Raw genomic sequence first — 7,593 nt, forward strand, 5'->3', positions numbered from 1 at the left:
TCAGAAGATACTTTCCCTGTGTAATGTTGCCCTCAGGTAGAATTCACGAGTTATTTTAGGCAAATATTCAGCAGTTATTTTGACTTCTGGTATGTTGTAGATGAAGCACTCTGCTTTCCTATTGGCCATAGTGTTTTGTTTACTTCCTGGGAAATGTCTCTGCCTCTTCACTTGAGACAGGTGCTTCTCTTCCAAACAACACTGGATTCTTGAATTCTTTTTTCAGCATCTCTTTACAACATTTACAAATAGCTGGAAGTCCTTCTGTGTTGAGGGAAATCTCATCAGTCTCTAGCAAGTTCAATAAAGAGACCACTTGTGTACAATGATAAATAGATGTGAATGCAATTCTAGTAAGTGAGAAGAAACTGTGCATCATGAAAGAAGGGAGAAAGGCTAAAGCAAACCACTGAGTGGGAATGCCACTTACACTGGAAAACCCTACTATGTCTTTTGCTAGAAAAGCCTTTGCAATGCAAAGTAATCATAACTGACCAAAGTTAGTGGCACCTACTGTGGCATTAAAAGGGTTAGACATTACTATTGTTGATGCAGAAATGGATTTTGCAAGAGTTTGTAAAGTTAGCAAGGTACAAGGAGGTCAAGACTGATGATCCCAGAGGGACACATACAGTGCTATTTGCATCCAGTTTTCAGACTGGCCTCTTACTGATCTCGAAAATATGAACTAGAGTTATTGGGAGCAGACGGTAAGAGATGTGGGATACTAGGTCTTCTGGAGAAATGCATGGGTAAATATTTGGCAGCACCAGGCATTGAATCCTTCTGAAAAATTATTATATAAATGAGTCAGAAGGATTTGAAAGACGCTTGGAAATCCCTACATCTTTAGCATATGTGTGCATGTGCGTGTGTGTGTATGTTTAAGCGTGGGTTGGCCGTTTGGGGTTGGTTTTGGCCGTTTTTGGTTAGTTGTTTTTTAACAACTGAACAAGATTGACAAGAAAAAAACACTTCAGCTTCAGTTGTTCAGGGTTTGACAGATGCTAACTATGGCTATAGCAGAGCCAAAGGAGGCCTTGAAAGTGGATATGAAATGTTCACCATAAAGATAAAGAGACAAAGATGAAAATCAGAAATTCAAGCCAAAGATCACAGAAATGAAAGCTGATACATGATACAGCTTCAGATATCCTGGCAGAAAAAGCTGAGAAACACTGTGACTTATCAAGGAAGTAGGTGGGTAATTTGGGGCTACTGGAGAGTATATGGAGGGTGGAAAGTTCATAGAAGTTGTTACAAGGTAGAAGTCCTAGAAAGTAAAGGCATTCATCCAGGAAACAGATGTTTGTCAAGAGCTAACTCCTTCAGTAGTCAGTCAGAATTGCCATCACTATTTTCCTGCTCACTTGGTAAAATCAGACAGGAACAAATGTGACTATATGGGGGAGACATAGGTACTGTCACTGGGATGAGGCCAGTGGATGGAGTTTGTTGTGGAGTGCTTAAAACACAGTGCAGAGAAAAAACTGACTTTCTGACTTTATTAGAGGGGTAGGATTCAGGTCAGATAATCCTGTCTGGGAAATAATCTATCCACAGCCACTCTTGCATTCAGAATCCACTAACACAGGAACAGATTTGTAACACATCACAGTGGATATCCTGCAGATACTCCAAAATAATGACAGTTCCTGAGAAACGATGGAGAAAACTGTAATAATATCTCCTTGATAATGCCAAAGAAGAACCTAAGGATGCTGCCGAGCTTGGTGGAGATTGAATGGTTGTGGGAAGGCAATGTACGTTGTACTGCCTGACTCAAACCTAGAAATAGGTACAAAATTTTCAACACATTTTTTCCTTCTCATGAACATTTTATCCCAGAATGTCCCAATAGGTTCAAATAGAAAATATAATGGCTAAAGTTGTCCAGAAAATGCAGAGTAAATGTGATTTTTCATCAAAAAAAGGAATAAACCAGAAGTCACTAGACATATAGAGGAGAAAAAACAAGCTGATGTATCACTTCATTAAACTATTTATTAAGCAATTTTTAATTTTAATTCTTGAAAATTGATTAATCGACTATTAATTTATTAATATAGGTTTTGTACAATAGAAAGATTTCTTGGCAGTTAAAAATCGGGGAAGTTAAAAATTGGAAATCAGTTGATGCATTATACCTGATTAAAACTTTTATCTTTCTATAGGGAAAAGCCTCAGCAGCCTCAGTATTCTTTCTTAGAGCAATAGTTTTTTTCAAGATGAAGTAGTTCCACTAATGACTGAAGCATATGAAGAAGAAAATCAGGTAACAGATGGAAAAATATTTGCATGTGCTTACACTTGAAGTTAAAATCAGAAAGGAAATAAAATGTTCTCCCCACACCTAAGCCTTGTTGCCTAATGAAAAATAAGGAAAATCCATCTGCCACTAATGGGAGGCTGAGCCAGATTCAGAATAGGTGTTTGTAAGTCACATGAAATCGGAGATAAAATTAGTGAATGAAATGTCCCTACAGCAGCACAGATGTGTATGAAATACCTGGCTCTGCCAGGCTTACATAGCACTTCTGTGTGCTCCAAGGAGGGGAATGCAGGACTGTTAGTACCTACCTGAGTTTCATGTTTTTGTTAGGGATTATCTGATTTGTGTCTAGATCTATCATCAGCATGAATTTATTTGACTGTAGTTGAACAAAATGTGAACGTTAACAAGGAATACCCTTCAAAAATGTTGACAACAGATATTGTGTGACATTTTTAAGGTATTTTTTAAGATGTGTGCAAAAGTGATTGCATTCCTTTGTAGCCCATCCTACTGCAACTCTTAAGTTCATCCATCAGCTGAGCCAGAAATGTATTAGAGGCTTTGATCTTCTCCAAGTCTGCTGCAGGCGTGACAGAAGAGCACCCTCCTTGATCAATGCCCTGAAGCAACAGCAACCTGATGTGGAAGTTTTCTTCTAGATGACAAATGTTGACTGAATAGAGCAGTGGGATTTGGCAATGGAATAATTTTTAAGTAACTAGGAGCATCAGTACATGTTAAATAATATGCAGTTTTGCAGGTTATGTATAATGTGAAAACCTGACAAATTTCAAGTTGCCATGACAGCTTGGTCATAGAAACTGTACACTTTCATATGGAAATGGCGACAGAAGTGATGTGTGAGTTTTAAGTAATCAGTAGATGAGATGGCATTGGGGACAGGGAGACAATTTGGCAACCAAAAGGGAAAATGTTACAAAATGGAGGGAAAGAGAGAGATTTGGGATGCTGGAGAGTATGTCAGCCTGGGGCCTCTGTGCTGGAGGGAGTGGTGGGAGGAGAAGCAGCAAGCAAGGGCCCAGAAGCAGAGGACATGAGTGGACATTAACAGTTCTCAGTGGGAGGACATAGAAGAAGGCTTGAAAGCTGTTCAGAATGCATGTAGCAAGACATCCAGTCAAGAAACATTAAATAGCTTCTAGGAGTGTTGTATGCCAGGCCAATTCATGTGAACAGGTTTCTGCACATTATGCAGCACATCACTCAGTCCCATGGTTACAAGCAGGATATAGAGAAGCCCAGCATGGAGATGGGGAGGGAGGAAAGCATTTGGGTCCATAAACCATAAGGGACTGAAACCAGGCAAAATAATTAACATGAATTGAGGGAGGAAGAAGGAGTGCTTGGTGGTCCACCCTTCCCAGGAGGAAGGTGGGCCCAAGGACTCATGACCATGCTCGTGGCAGTGCCGGATAGTCTTCTTGTTTGCAGACACTGTGGAAGTACGTCCAGTCTGTATTGTACAGGTTATGTCCTCCACAGATAAGAGCAGAAATGCACCATGGAGTTTGGGCAGCCCTGGATGCCTTGTATTCACAGAGGGGTGGTGCCTGGACATGGTACTCTAAGGTGTTGGAGAGTGCATTGCTGGCAAGTGATTTACCTTGGTGAAGAGGCCCCAAAGGCATCTGCTGGATGCAGGGTAATGCCTGGGCTACAAGGGCTGAAAAAGGCAAGAACAAGGTAACCTGGGGTGCAGAGTGTGTCCAATGTGTGGCATAAGCCTGCTGACATGGCTGCTGGGGGTTTTGTTTAGCAATCAAACAAGTAACAAAGGTGGTAGACAAGAGTCCTTGGTCACAAGGCCCACAGTGTTCAGCTGTTGACATTTTGCTATTGCTGCTCTGGAAGTTGCAGGTCAGCAGAAGTGAGTTATCCCTCATCTCTGGTAGATGTGACAAGGTAATGAGCAGACAGCTGAAGCAGTTGATAGCCTAAGGGGTCTACATCTCCAGAGAGATGGAGATTTGCTAGGAAATTGTGCTTGGTTAGAGCTACCCCACACATGCTCAGAGTATCTTCTGTGTGCAGTCATTTAGTGAACTTTTTCTAATAAAATTACATTAAAATACTGTTGGTCATTCACATGCACAAAGCTGAAGGCTTAGAAGAAAACTTGAAGAAATGTATGGAAAGTTGAGATCTTGAATCCCTGAAAGGATTTGGAAGTTCCAAAACACTGAGCATTTTTACAAGAGTTCGTTGGACGGTTATGAAGAAACAGGAATTAATATTAGTGAGGTTTGAGAAGACTGATGTACAGAGAGAAAGTGAATCATAGAGGTGGGGATGAATAAAAGAAAACTCAGGAGGAACACTTGGGAAATTAGCTGAAGACTAGCAAGGATTTTTATTAACAAAAAAGAAAGGATTTTTATTAACAAAAACTAGCAAGGATTTTTTATTAACAAAAAAGAACAGTGAAAGTAGGGAAATAAGGGATTTAAAGAAAGGAGATATAAAGAAGGGCTAGGATGTTAAGGAGGCATCAGTCACAGAGGGAAACACTGGGATTGATCCCAGAGGACTGTGCTCCTACTGTCAGCTTGTACTTTTGGGTTACTTTCCCTAATCAATTAAAATGTTACCCGTAACTCATTTTTTTCAGTGAACTTTATTCCAAGAATTGTCCTCCTGCTCTTGAAATAGCAACCTGCAGGCTTCCCAAAGCATAGTTTCTTTTCGCAGGCCAAGTTTGCCCAAGTTTGTCCTCCAGTTGCATCTGGCTGTTTCACCTCCAAAGAAGCTCAGCAGGGAAGTATCCACTTATTATGCCTCAGCACCCTCCTATCCTGTAAGTGCAGCGTCCACACCTTGGTGCATCAGGACAGTGTTACAGAAAACACTGCTGGAGAGCATTTGGAGAGAAATTTACGTAGAGAGGCTTCATCAGCCTTGGGTCTCCTCCATGCTGTCTGTCTCACATGTTCCAAGGGGAAAGAGTGCCTCAAGATAACCTCTTTGCTCCTCTGGGAGGCAGAAATTGCTTTGTGACTCCTTGGTTGTTCAGCCATTAATGGAAAAAAACATGAAAACACATGATCTGGTCAGTCAAAAATCTGACCAAAGCTCAGTAATTTCTGTTTGTACAATAGCAGCTACCAGCGAAGGAACCAAGGCAAATGTAACAATTCAGGGTATGGTTTTTACCCTGGCAGCATGGACTTAGCTTCTTTTCCTGGGTTTATGGCTCTGGGAAATAAATTTCAGGCCACTCTTCATTTCTGTTTAATGCTATTTGTATGAAGACTCTCTGGAGTCTTGTATTGGCTTAACAGATGGAGCCAGGGCAGAGATTCATACTGTGATGCTTATTTATTAATACAGCTTTTCCTGAGACAGGGAAAAAAATATGTTTTTGTGGGAAACCTTTTCCCCTTTTCCTGGAATGGAAAAAGAATGACATCTGGACCTCTCCTATTCAGCTGTGCTTGGGATACATATTTTCCCCAGATATGTATTTCTGAAACTCATGGTGATCTGGTTGCTTAGAAGTAGCTACAGTAGCCAGTTTATTTTTCCCACAGAAATCTGTTTGAATAAAACAGCACTTTTGTTCTATGTCAGTGCCCTTTTTCTATTTTTGATCTCAAGAAACTACTGCTCTTGCTTATCTATCACAAAAATATAGCAAAGCACAGAAGAGTAAAAAATTTATCAGGGGCAGTTTTTCCTCAATGGGTGCAAATTTGACTTTGTTGTCTGTGAGAAAGGGGTTTGAAGTAGGTGGAGGAAGATTTAGATAGGCAAGTGGTTCAAATTATGATGTTCATTTCTTAATGTCTGTTTTAAGAGAGGCAGAAAGGCAGAATAAAGGAACATTGCTGCAAGTACCACTGTGAACTCACCCTTCCACTCATCAGACCCTGTGAAAAATATGGAAATGTCCTCTTTGGCTCTTTTTTTCCTCAGGCAACCAACCCTCCCCCTTCTGACTGGTATTCTGCATCAGTGAGGTTTAAAATAAGCCAGAGGGGTAAAGGCCCAGAGTCAGGGGACACTAAAAGGGTAGGGAATAGGGAAAGAAGGAAAACACAGAGGCTGCATTTATGGATAAAAATCAGATGAAAGGCAAGTCTTGATAAGGCAAATTTTTGATATGCTGCTCTCCTTGGGACCCAATTTACTAGCTTGGTACCACTGCAGAAAGAAAATGATTAATCAGGAGCATAGTATCTAACAGATCCCACGGAGCACAAATCTTGGGCTAATGACTAAAACCAGTAACTTGACTTTTCAAAGAGCATTTTACCAGCCCCCAAATTTTTTGGCCTGTAGAATGGTAGAATTTTGGTATTCAAGGCCAAGTGTACTAGCAGGCTTCAGACACAGAACAGCCCTCACTGCCTTATGCTTTGCATCCTCTTTTTAGACTGTGGGCCAGCCCAGCATGCCCCTGAATCTCTTCTTAAGCTTGCAGGAGTTCAGATCCTGATGCATAAAAAACCATAAAAACCCACAATTTTAGGGTTGGCAGATGACAGTTATTGAATTATCATGTAGAAAACAAAGGTGCTGCACTGTGGAAGGCCAGCTGGCTCCATCTCACTGCAATTTATAACTGAGACTAATGGAAATACTTTACTACTAAAAACTGGTGAACAGTTCTGCTCTGTTAGTTGTTTCAGCCAGATATTGTGTGTACCCGGGGAGCAGAGGGCTTTTTTTGGGGAAAAGGGAAGGGGAGAACTGCACAATGCAGGAATACCAGCAGCTTTTTTTCTTTCCTATCACATGCAACATTTCGCAGGTGCATTTTTTTCTCCTCTCAATGTGTTCAATAGCTGAGTTGCCAAAGTACAGAAATCAGAATCAGAAATCAGAAAACATTTTTGAAAAGCCAACTGTGTGCAAAGAAATGCTGAGGTATTTCCTTGCTTTCACCTATGTAATGTTGTATTTCAAAGTGTGGCAAAGTGTTTTGAAATCAGCAGTGGTCTAGAAAATCTGTGAGGTTAATATTGGGCTGATGAGAGAATTAGAACATCCCGAATGCCAGGGAATCATGTAAGAGTCCATAGTTTTCTTTGTACCTCCAAAGATGCCAGGCAGGGTAGGGCTGATCTCAGTGGCCTCTCTCTGTGCTCCTCTGTGAGACAGCTAAAGCACAAGTCTTGAACTCTCAGGTGAGTAAAATGTCATTTGGACAACCTCAGGTCAGCATGTGAAGCCTTCATTAGTCTGTGCAGCTGGAGATTGGCTTCTGTCTATCTCAAACTGTGCCCTTTCCTGGTGTTAGTTAAGGTGATCCTGGACCCCTCAGAGTGGTGAGGTGTATTTCTGCAGGTTTTAAACAA

The 7,593-nt window shown here is 41.0% G+C and overlaps 1 long non-coding RNA gene across 1 annotated transcript; it reads left to right on the forward strand.

The window, feature by feature from the left end:
• The first annotated feature begins 971 nt into the window (after positions 1-971).
• LOC137480967 (uncharacterized) lies at positions 972-4,591 on the forward strand. Its single transcript, XR_011003223.1, has 3 exons — positions 972-1,200; positions 2,175-2,275; positions 2,777-4,591. It is a non-coding gene; the product is annotated as an uncharacterized lncRNA (long non-coding RNA).
• Positions 4,592-7,593: the final 3,002 nt, after the last annotated feature.

The sequence above is a fragment of the Anomalospiza imberbis genome, chromosome 1, assembly GCF_031753505.1.
Source record: "Anomalospiza imberbis isolate Cuckoo-Finch-1a 21T00152 chromosome 1, ASM3175350v1, whole genome shotgun sequence".
In the NCBI taxonomy this organism is placed as follows: domain Eukaryota; kingdom Metazoa; phylum Chordata; class Aves; order Passeriformes; family Viduidae; genus Anomalospiza; species Anomalospiza imberbis.